This window comes from Agelaius tricolor, unplaced genomic scaffold (genome assembly GCF_023055355.1).
Source record: "Agelaius tricolor isolate 1412-34295 unplaced genomic scaffold, bAgeTri1.0.p SCAF_11, whole genome shotgun sequence".
In the NCBI taxonomy this organism is placed as follows: domain Eukaryota; kingdom Metazoa; phylum Chordata; class Aves; order Passeriformes; family Icteridae; genus Agelaius; species Agelaius tricolor.
Genome location: NW_027269271.1, coordinates 43,472 through 56,208, shown reverse-complemented (window position 1 = coordinate 56,208; position 12,737 = coordinate 43,472).

Genomic DNA, 12,737 nt, shown 5'->3' with positions numbered 1-12,737 from the left:
AAAACACACCACAACATCTCCCCCTTTTTCGTTTAAAAGAACAGTAAGGGCAAACACCGTTCAAAATGAAGTTTCAGCCTGCTCCGCGTCGCTAGAAACCAAGCTGCAGTCTTCAGGATCGGAGTTCTCCAACAAAGCGGTGTCAACTCTTTCTCCTTCTTCTTCTGAGACTTCCGCTCGGCTGACGTCTGGGACATTGATGGTCCTGGATATAAGTCTCTTTACGAGTCCCCAGACTACGGAGCAGGCGATCAAAACAATAAGTAAAACTAAAAGGGTGGAAAGTATAGCTTTCAGGATGGACTCAGCCCAGCTTGAAGGTCCCATCCTTAAAAGAGGTTCCCCAGCCAGTCTGATGTCTGTTGTTTTATTTGGTGGACAAGGCCTTGCATTTTATCTATGGCCACCCTCGCGTCCTCGGCCCGAGATGACAAATTAAGGCAGCAGAGGCCCTCAAACTCCTCGCAGCGGTGGTGATGCAGTAAAAGCAGGAAGTCAATTGCCGCGCGATTTTGGAGGGTCGCCTTCCTTGTTATTTCCTCGTCTGTGAGGAGGTCTGATAGCGTCGCTGATGTTAAATTGGCTTGCTTAGCTACCCAACACTCCAGGTGGGCCAATTCACCTAGAGACTTGGCCACAGACACCCAGGGCAAAAACAGGGTGAGGGCTACAGTTTTTGGTTTTGACCAATGTTCAATTTGGGAGTCACAATCCGGGTCGAGATCTTTGAGATCTCTTTTGGAGCGGGCCGAATTCGGTTGTGCTCTTTTCGTTTTCCAATCGCGAATTTGGGTAATGTTGGGTGTAAGCAGCGACAGCCGCCCAAAAGTGCAGATACTTCCGGCTAGACGAGTGGGGATGCCTGCCCAAGCTCGGTCTCCGCAAATGAAAAAGATACCTCGGGGCAGGGACAGCGGTTGGCTACCCAGGGTGGAAGCAAGTGGCATCTCGATGGTCATTTGACACCACTGGGCAGCTTTGTACTCGGGCCTTGATGGTTTGATCCACGAGTACCTGCTGTCCCAAGGGTTAGGGGCGAACTGAAACCAAATACAGAGGGAAGCATTGGCAGAGCCGAGCAAATTAAGCTCTGGAGGTTCAGAGCTCAAAGGGGCCAGCCCCTTGACTCCTTCTCCCCAGGCATTTTGTGCATTGATTTTTAGAGGAGGGGTCTTGGATAAGAGGGAGGTGAGGGAAGTATTGAAAGGGGAGGGAAATTCATTAAGGGAGAGAGGGATCCCCACAAGGCATGACGACATAGGGTCCTCTGCTGAGTCCATATCTAAACATATGTGTTCTTGGCCGAGGGCACTCGCGAGGGTGCGCCAAACGTTGGCCTTGGGCTGAGGGACGATCCATGGGCCCACTGATGGCATCAGGGTCCAGATGAGGACGGCTGTCAAGCGGGCTAAGATGTAGACACGTTCCATCGGGGGAAAACTAAAAACAAACAAGAGACAGACATAAGGAATGACTCTGAATCAGGTCCTGCCCGGGGCAGGGAGAGGGTTAAACTAGGAGTGGCTCCATCCCTGGGAGCTTCCGCCGCCGCCGCCAACGTGCCTCCGTGACCTGTTCTACGTTTCCTGCTCTCAGAGTCTTCCCAGGGCGGAAGGGCTTGACCCACTTAGCGGGGATCCATCTCGGACCTGAGGGGGTGGACACGCAAGCGTATCCCCTTCCCCAAGTCACGAGATCGAAAGGCCCTTCCGTTTTCCAGGTCTCCGGATCCTTAATCAGGACAGGAGGCCTGGCCCCGGCCTGCAGCTGCTCATGTCTCCCGAAATGTCGCACGATAGGCGGATTGAGATTTTTGAAAGAACAGTTTAGGAAATTAATGGTAAAAAGCGCCTTCGCGAGACGGATATGGGGGGACTCCACCTTCACGGCCACTCGTTGTTGTTCTAGAACTCTTTTTAGGCTCTGGTGGGTCCTTTCTACCACGGCTTGGCCTGTCGGGGAATAGGGGATGCCGGTCTTATGCTCTATTCCCCATTGTTGCAGGAAGCTTCGCAGCTCCCTGGATTTATACGTCGGGCCATTGTCTGTATTCAGGACCTTGGGGATGCCCAGGACAGCGAACGCTTGAACTAGATGTTTTTCACAATCTGCTACCTTTTCCCCTGTGTGGGCAGAGGCATAGACTGCGCCGGAGAAGGTATCCACTGAGACATGTACGAATTGCAGACGGCCAAAGGAAGGAATGTGGGTAACATCCATCTGCCACACCTCGCAACTAGATAGACCTCTGGGGTTAGCTCCCAAGGGTATTGTTGGGAGCTGGTGGGACTGGCATTGAGGACATGTAGCCACGATCGCCTTGGCCTGTTCGTGTGTAAGATGGAATTGTCGAACAAGGCCAGGGGCGTTCTGATGAAATTGCTGGTGGCTGATCTTGGCCTGACTGAACAGATCAGGGAGTGGGGCAGCTTGAACAGGAGAGGCAAGGGCATCAGCACGCCTATTGCCTTCCGCAATAAACCCAGGCAAATCGGTATGTGACCTGACATGCATCACATAAAAGGGTTGCTCTCGGTGGGAGACTAAGTTCACAAGCTTAGAGAGCAAGTTAAACAAAGGGATGTTTGATACCTCCTGTAAAATTGCATTTTCGGCTCTGGAAACTACACCCGCGACATAGGCTGAATCAGTGACTAAATTGAATGGTTCAGAGAACTTCTCAAAGGCTCTGACGACTGTGTCCAACTCAGCAACTTGAGGTGAGCCTTCCACCTCGGTGACATCTGCCTCCCACCGCTGAGTCTGAGGATCCTTCCAAGTCATCACTGACTTGTGGGATGCTCCAGACGCGTCTGTAAAAACTGTCAAAGCCTTCAGAGGGGTTCTACTCTGATCTGATTTTATAGACAATGTGAATTCCTGATTGAATAATTTGTGGGCCGGCCGATCCACTGCAATTTGGCCGGTGTAGCTGTCCAAAGCCAGTTGAAGCGTCTCATTTGTTTCCAGAAGGTTATCAATCATCTTTCTTTTTAGATGGCCTGAATCGAATTTTAAAGGAATGTGGATGCAGTCAAAGTCACAACCTGCCAACTCTCTGATCCGTGATCTAGCCTTTCTGATCAATTCTGCCACCAGCTCGGCTGGCTGTGTCATCCTTTTGGACCTGTGATGGCTGAGGAACACCCACTCTATGATTAAGAGGGGATTCCCCGAGCCCCGGTCCTTGCCCTTGATGGAATCGTCCCACTGGAAAATCACCCCATGGAGGTGTGGCAGCTTACCTAAAACAATGAATTTAAATGGCAGGCCCGGGTGATATCTGTGGGCCTGCCTGGCCGAGGTGGAGTTTTGGATCTTCTCCAGTGCTGTCTGGGCCTCTGGGGTAAGGGACCTTGGAGAACTAAGCTCTTCTCCCCCTTTCAATAAATTGAAAAGGGGGGCTAGGTCTTCTGTTGGAATGCCTAGCTAAGGCCTTACCCAATTCAAGGACCCACACAGCTGGTGGACATCCGCCACGTTTTTGATGTTAGTTTTAATAGCCAATTTTTGCGGAACAATGGTCCGCTTCGTTATTTCCAGGCCCAGGTACTTCCAGGGTGGCATCTGTTGAATCTTATCTTGCTGGAGCTCGAACCCTGCAACAACCAATGCATCGATTGTCAGGTCAAGCGCGTGGGTAAGTAGGTTGTTGGTCGGAGCACACACTAGGATGTCATCCATATAGTGGTAAATGATGGTGTCTTTGGTGGCTGCACGTACTGGGGACAGCAAGGAAGCGACGTACCATTGGCAGATCACTGGGCTGGCCTTTAGGCCTTGTGGAAGGACCTGCCAATGATAGCGCTTGCTTGGGGCTTCATGGTTGATGGCAGGAACCGTGAAGGCGAAACGCGGAGCATTGTCCGGGTGTAAGGGAATTTGGAAAAAGCAATCTTTTATGTCAATAATGACCAAATTCCAATTTTGGGGGAGCATCGTTGGGGACGGCATCCCTGGTTGGAGAGGCCCCATATCTTCAATGATGTTGTTAATTTGGCGGAGGTCGTGAAGGAGCCGCCACTTATCTTTGTTGGGCTTTTTGATAACGAACACTGGGGAGTTCCATTCGGACATGGTCTCCACCAGGTTGCCCTTCAGTAGCTGCTCCTTAACGAGCTCATTGAGCGCCACTAATTTTTGCTTGTTGAGCGGCCACTGCACTACCTGCACTGGTTTATCTGATTTCCAATTCAGTTTCCAGGTAGGGCGCTCATCAGTGACCGCTGCCCGAAAAACCTGGGGAGCTGCTGGGAGGTCAATTCGGGCTCCCCACTGGGCCAAGAGGTCTCTCCCCCACAGGGGTTCCGTGTAATCTAATACGAATGGGCGCACTGAAGCTAATTGCCCATCCGGCCCCGTAATTTGTACGACGCTCTTTGATTGACGTGCCAATTGTAAACGCCCGACACCTCGGACGTGGCCAGGCGCGTTTTGCAATTCCCAATGTGACGGCCATTCCCGGGAAGGAATGATCGTTACATCTGCTCCTGTGTCCAACAAGCCTTTAAGAGGCTTGCCCTCTCCCCCTTTCGAGATATGACAGGTGACATGAGGCCTTTCCCGCCCCAGGACCTGGGCCCAAGCTACTGTTGGATTTTGGAGTTCAGCCGGAGGAAGCTCCAGGGCCCAAGTCATTTCGGGAACAGGGATCGCTTGCGCAATCACTTGTCCCTTGGGCAGGAAAGTGGGGGGTTGGACACAGTGCAGCCCCACGGCGAACAGTCCCGGGTCAGATGGCAGAAGACCCAGGATTATGTTCACCTCTAAAGGTGTGTGCTTAGTGTCTCCAACAATGACGTACTTACACCTTATCTGCCCCCAGTTACCTGGGCATTCCGGGCTGACTGACACGAGTTGAAAATCGGAGTTCTTAAGATGTAGCGGCTCCGTCAGCTGCAGCCGGAAGGGTCTGAAAGCAGAAAAGGTAGTTAGCACGGGTCTAGGTTGGAGACGTGCAACATATGACAAGTCCGGTGAGAATATGTCTTGTTTGGCAGGCGGCGGTCCCTGAGATCTCCCCTCCCTGCGTGGTGTTGGTTGTCCCGCTCTATTTTTATCATGGCGCAGGGGGGAACTGCGCTCAGATGTTAGTTTTTTGTCTGGGTTTTCCCCAGGAGTCCCTGCCCCTTTTTGAATTCATAAAATTCCCGCCGCAGCGGGCAGTCGGGCATCCAATGCCCGAGCTTTCCGCACAGATGGCAAGGTGATTTGGCGGCGGAAGGACCGGGAGCAGGCGAGCGGCAGGTGGCTTCAGAGAAGGTGTCTTCAGGCGCTTCTTCTGCGGCGCTGACTCGGGGCGGCAGCTGTTTTTTTCTTCTCTCCCTCCCTAGATGGCATGATTAGGACCTTCCGGGTGCAGACCTCGAGCATATCGTGCAGCGAGGGGGGTGGGTGCACCGGGAGGCTGAGGATGGCGTCCCTACACGCAGAGTTTGCATTCGTGGACGCTACTTCCTTCAGGATATGTTCCCGGGCAACCTCGTCCGCCACTTGCTGCTCGACGGCTTTTCGAAGACGCTCGACAAAATCGAGGAAAGATTCCTCAGCACCCTGAAAGATCCTGGAAAAAGAAAGGAGAGGAGCCGCCCCTGGCAGCGCCAGGAATGCCTTCTCGGCTGCCCGCGCTGACTCCCGGAGAGCCTCCTGGGGGATGGCACTCGCCTGCGAGTGCCCATCTGCCCAGTTCCCGGTCCCAAGGAGTTGATCGACGGCCAGGACATTGCCCGTTAGGTCCAGCCCCGTGTGGGGCTGTTCCCACAGGCTCGGGAGGGCCTCCGTCACTCCCCTCTTCCAGGCTGCCTCCCACATAGCCTGCTTGGTGGGATTGAGCAGGCACGTGAAGAGGCGCCGGATGTCATAGGGGGTGACATCGGCTTTGGTAAGTGTTGCCTGCAACACTCCCCAAAAGTATTCGCTGTCCCGGCCGTAATCTTTCTGTGCCTTGCACAGCTCTTTGATCTGAGAATGGTGTAGGGGGACCCATTGGCGACGCACCCCACCATCTCCTTCTGGATGGTAAACAACCGGGGCTGCAGATGGTATCGCAGCAGACTCCGGTTCCCGGTTCCCAACTCCCCCCCCCCCCCCCCCCCCCCCCCCCCCGGAACCCAAAGCACGGGAGCCAGCAGGGAGAGCGTGGGAACCAGGAGAGGAGGAGGTAGGGGCATGGCTGGGAACTTGAGCAGGGCGGTCTGATATCGAGGGACCCTCCCAGGAGGCGGAGACAAGGGGTGGAACTTTTTGACTGGCAGGGGGTGGAGAGATGGGAGGTGGTATGGGAGGGACCGAGGGAGGAGCCATGGGCGGGGACATGGGAGGAGAAAGGGGAGGGACTACTGAAGGGGAGGTTTCGGGAAAGGCGGAGGGACCAGGAGGGGGGAAGGACGAGGGGGTAGAACATTGGGAGTGGCCGAATGGCAGGAAGGGGTTGGAGCTTGGGAAGAAGGGATTCTGGGGAGAAGAAGAGGGCTTTCCCGCCATTTCGGCCATGTGGCTGCCTCCATCTTGGGCCCCATAGGAGCCATTTTGGGGAATTGGAGGCGACTGGGAGCAAACTGGGGACTTAGAAATTAGGGTTTTGGATCTTGGGGTTTTAGAAACTGAGGACCTGGGGACGGGAATAGGGGAGGTAGGGGAAGACGAGGAGCCCCTAAGAGACTGGCCAGGACTCTTAGGGCGGGGGGGCCGAGGATTCTGAAGGGGGCCAGGGGACGAATGGTCACCCTGCGCGGGGCTGGAGCGCACTGCACCCTTCAGAATCCCGGTTTTACGTTTATGGGGACGGGAAGAAGGGTTAGGGGTAGAGGGAGAGGTGGAAGAACTGGGGCACGAATTAAAACTGACCGAAGGTTTTTCTGAGTTTCCTCCTGCTTTCAAGATAGATCGAATTTGTGAAATCCAAAAAGCTAACGGAGAAAGCAAGGTGTCTCCTGATCTAATCAAGTTTGATAACTTGGCATTTGCCCTCTGCCAAAATGCAGGATCCTTGATTAGATCGGGGGAGACTTCGGGAAACTCAGAAAAAAGCCATTGGAATAATTTTTTAACTTCCTTTTTATCAACGGAACAACCCCCCCCAACTAGGATACCCACAACTTGGTAAAACAGCCCCTTCTGAGCTGCCGAGAGCGAAAACTTCGCACCCATCGCTCGATGTTATAAGTGGCAGCCGCGATAAAGCCCCCCCATTCCAGTAAACGCGAAAGAAAAAAAAATAAGGGTGCCCACTCCCGGCCCCTGTCTAGAGAAAAAGAAGGGTGGTGACGAAACACCAAGAGAGGGGAAGGCAACAGGGAGAGTAGCAGAATACTCACAAAGTCCGGAGGCGACAAACGAAAAGCTGGAACGAGGAGGGTCCTGCGACAAGGACGCCTCCAGTGTGCAAGGAGCTGCCGTCCAGGGTCCCTGGGGAGCGCCACCTCACGAGCAAGGTCTGCTTGACCACAGGGTAGTTCCGCGACCGCTGGGATTCTCGAAATCCCATCCGTGGGGTCCACGAGTCCGAAAAAGGGGGGGCCCCGCGCCGGGCGCCAAAACTGGAGCGGTGGCCGGTGGAAAATAAAACACCCAGGCTAGATAAGTGTCCAGCCAACCTCCAGCCAGTAAGGCACTTCCCCAACCCGAAGTCAGGGCCTTGTGCCTAAGGCAATGTCAAGCCTTGCGGACGTGTGGCCGCAGTAGAGAGCTCCGAAGTCGCAGGATGAAATGAAGAGGCGACCCTCAGTTTCTTCAGGGAGGGTGGTTTTATTGGTAGGGAAACGTGCAGGTTCAGGTAGAAGGAGCTGAGGGCCCCGAGGCAGGGAAAGCCTTGGTTTTACAGAGGGTGGGAGGGGTGAAAGATAGCAAATCAGAGAGGGATACATTAAGGATTGGCATAATCGGAGAACCCATCAAACACAGTTGTGGGAGGGACCCTGGCCCCTAACCCAATCACCCGACATCCTGGCCCGAACTTTCTAGAAAAAGAGGCAGGGGTGTCGAGTGACAGGCAGGCTGCCAGGGGTGGGGAACAAGAAAGATAACCAAGACAACTGGGGAGGGGTTTGGGGATTGACACAAACTGGTAACAGGGCAGGACCTTCTGAGAGAACAATGGGGGGAAAACTGAACAAACATAAAACACACCACAACAAACGGGGAGGTGACACTGCTCTCTGTGCTCCTGGCAGATAGAAGGGTGTGTACCAGTGGGCTCTGTGTTGCTCTGGAGACAGATTTTGGTCTCCAGGTCTCCCATGACTGGAACTGGCACCTCCAGATCAACCTCCCCAGCACCTACTTCTGCCATGTTTGCGGCCTCTGCAGGAATTTCAACCTCAAGCCCCTTGACAATGTCCCCAAGGCTGGTGACAACATCACTGCAATTGTCACATGGCTAAAAGCTGGAAAAGCACTGGCTCCAAGTCTGACGATTTGTTGGGATTATTGTGATGGCGTATGCCCAGTGTGTGATGAGAAAAAGATGGAGCTTTATGGCAGGAGCCACTATTGTGGGATCATCAAAAAATCCTTCCAGGGGCCCTTCAGAGCATGTCACGACATAGTGAAGCCTCATTGTCTCGGTCCCTCTGTGAGCCTCTCAGTAACCCTGGGCCAGTCCTGAGTCGGCAGACACCAGGGGGCAGCCCCGACACGACCGACCTCGGGGAGACACTCTCTGTGCCCCGAGGGTACTGAGGGCACCTGGGCTGGCCGCCTTTGCAGCAGAAGAGACACTAGAGACATCAGTAGAAGACAAAGGGTCGACTCTTAGCAGGGGTTAATCCAAGGTTTTATTAGGAGTCCAAAAGAGCTCCTGCGCCTCAGGGGGCCTCCTGCTGAGAGCCCCGGGAGATGTGCCAAGGTTATATTTAAAGGGAGGTGGAAACCAAAGTAGATAACATTTTACTAACCAATAAGTGACCCTAAGAGATGGGTACTGGGGGATAGACATTTAGGACAAGTATGGGGCAAGGCTTGGGGGGCTGACCCCTAGCCTCTGGCTAATCACTCAACGACTTGGACCGAATCTTCTAGATTCGGAGGGATGGGATGCTGAGTGCTTGACAGAGCCAGGGTGAGGGTTTGGGGATGATCTCATCCAGGGAGAGGGATAACACAGGTAAAGGGAGGGGGGTACAGTCGGGGATAAACCATTTGGGAGAAATATGGGGATACAAAACAAAACTACTTCAAAGTATTACAAAGTATAAAAACGCACTACAACACCTCATGACTTCTATTGCAACTGCCTGTCTGACCTGTGTCTGAGCAATGGGGCGAGGTCAATCCTCTGCCAGGTGCTGGAGACCTATGCGGCGACGTGTCAGAAGCATGGGGCCATGGTCCATGACTGGAGGACGCCATCAGGATGCCGTAAAGGCTGGGGTTTTCTTTGAGAAGGGAAGGAGCCAGAGTAGGGGAGGAGGGGAATGGAGTGGGATGCATCTTGGGTTGAAGCCTTCTAGTCCCTCAGGTGATCCTTGGAAATTCTCCAGAACTTTCTCCTGGTGCTCCAGCTGCTTCTTGTGTCCCAGAACCCACTGCATCTTTCCAAGAATCCATCCTACATTTTCAAGACCTTTCCCACATGTTCCAGGCCTGGAGAAAGGGAGATTCAGAGGTGACCTTATCACTCTCTACAACTTCCTGAATGGTGGTTGTAGTCAGGTGAGGGTTGGTCTCTTTCCCCAGGCAGCAACTGACAGAACCAGACGACACAGTCTCATGCTGTGTCAAGGGAAATACAGGTTTATTATAAAAATTATAAATATAAATAAAATAAAGGTAGAAATCTAAGTATAGAAATATATCATAAATACTTAAAGATATATATAAATAAAAATTTAAATAAATATAAGTATTAGCCAAACATATGATATATAATATAAATTAAAGTTTATATTATTACATTATGATATATATTTATAAATATAATACATCAATATAAACGATAAATGCAAATGTGAATATAATATGAAAAATATAAATACAAAAATATTTAAATATAGTCTAAAAGACAGGGCTTTTTTTGGTTTGTATTTGGTTAGAGGCAGGGGTTTTATTTGAAGTAATATGAACATGCATATTATTTTGATATAGTTCTAAATATAGAAATATATAATCAATATATAAAGATAGATAAGATATATGTATGGAAATATTAAATATGAATAAATATAGGTAATAGGAAGAGATGTAATATCAAATATAAATAACACCATACATCAATATACGTTTTAAATGTAAATGTTAATATAAATGTGAAAGATGTAAATTTTTTAAATTTTAAATACGGTTTAAAAGAAAGGGCCTTTTTTGATTTTTATTTGCGTAGAGGCAGAGGTTTTATTTTAAAAAATATAACCATTATAGAAATATAAATCCAAATATAGAAATATATAATCAATATATAAAGATATGTATGAAAATAGAAATATATAAAAAGTAATAGGAGCAGATGGAATATAGAATATACATAACATTATACATCAATATACATTATACATATAAATGTGAATATAAATATTAAAAATATAAAACTAAAATATATTTAAAAGAAAGAGTGGCTTTTTGGTTCTTATTGGGGTAGAGGAAGGGTTTGGGGGGTTTTTTGTGTGGGTTATTTTGGGGCACGTATGTTAGAGGAGATTTTGGAGGGGATGGCACCTGTTCTTTTTTTTCCCGCCTACTCTGCCCACAGCCCCAAGGCGTGCCGCAGCCCCTGGCTGAGGTGGGTGGCAGTGCTGCCGCTTTGTGCACAGAGAGCAGTACTGCAGTCCCCCACTGATGCAGCGGCAAAAACGCCTCTCTCTGCCGAGGTCCTCTCACGGCAGCCATCTTGGGAGTGGCCCGTATGTCTGCCGTGCCATGCGGGGCGCCCGTCCTGTCCCCTCTCGTCCCGTCCCATCCCATCCCATCCTGTCCCCCTGCCTCCCTGCCATACAACTATAAATAAGCAAAACAAATATATAAATTTAGAAATGCGAATATAAATTGTAGATATAAAATGTAAATAAAATAAATATATATAAATAGAACATGCAACATAAATATTATATATTACTACAAGATATTATAATGTTTAATATCCATTATATGTTTATGTAAAATACAGAAACATAGGTTATAAATGGAAAGATCACCATGTAGAAATAGAAATATGGAAATATATAATAAAGGTATAGAGATATATAGAAAAAGATAAAATATAAATAAATACAAAATAATAGAGATAGATACATTTTATAATAACAATAATACTGTATATATCTTATTATATTGTAATATATTATGTGTAATTTATAATAGTACATCAATAGATTATAGGATGATAAATGCAAAATTATAAATCTGAATGTGAATAGAAATATAAAAAATAAAAATATAAAAATATTTAAATATGGTTTAAAATAATTTTTTAAATTTATTTTATTTTTATTGTGTTATAGGCAGCGTTTTTATAAAAATATAATTATCATAAAACTAGAAATCTAAATATAGAAATGTACCATAAATACATATATAAATATAAAATGTAAGTAAATATAAGTATTAGAAATAGATATATAATAGAAATAAAGCATATATATTATTTTATTGTGATATATGTTATATACTTCTGTAAATATAATACATCAATATAAACTGTAAATGTAAAGGCAAATATAAATATGAAAAATATAAATATAAAACTATTTAAATATTATTTAAATAACAGGTTTTTTTAAAAATTTGGTTATAGGCAGGGCTTTTCCTGTAAATAATAAAAATAGAAATAATGATTAAATATATAAATCTTAATATAGAACTATATCATAAATATATAAAAATATATATATAAATATAAAATGGAAATAAGTATGTGTCTTAGAAATTGACAAAATATATAATACAAATAATAATGTATTTATAATATTACATTATGATATATATGTGTATATATAAATAAAATATGTCAATATAAAATACAAATATCAATGTGAATATAATTATGAAAAATATAAATATGATATATTTAATTATAGTTTTAAAGAAAGTGGTTTTTTGTTCCTATTTGGTTAGAGGCAGGGTTTTTCTTTTAAAGAACATAAGTATTTTAGGAATATAAATCTAAATATAGAAACGTATAAAAATATATAATAAATATATATAGATATATAAAAGTATAAAATATAAATAAATATAAGTAATAGGAAGAGATGTAATATAGAATAGAAATAACATTATACATCAATATACATTATACATCAATTTATAAATGTAAATGTGAATATGAAAAATATAAAAAATAGTTAAATAAAGTTTAAAAGAAAGGAGGTTTTTTTGGGGGGAGGTTATTTGGTTAGAGGAAGGGGTTTTTTAAATTTTCGTGTAGGGATTTTTGGGGCATTTATTTTTGAGGATTTTTCGAAGGGGAGCGCACCTGTTCCTTTTTGCCTCCCTTCCCTCAAGGCGAGCGGTGGTCCCCGGCTGTGGCCAGCGGCAGTGCTGCCGCCTTGTGGACAGAGAGCGCCCCCCCCCACCCCCAAGCCAGCGCCCTGCCCCTTGCCGCTGGGTGCCGGGGGCGGGGGAAGGACGTGGCTGCCGAGCGAGGGAAGGGCGAGGGGCGGGAGCGAGCGGCGAGCGGGGCGGTGTCTGTAAATAGAGGGGAGGGGTGAAGGAGATTCAGAAGTGCAAAGGGACACTGTAATAAGTAGCAATATGTTTGTTCATTAATTAAATCAATAGCTAAATAATTATACAATATCAAAGCA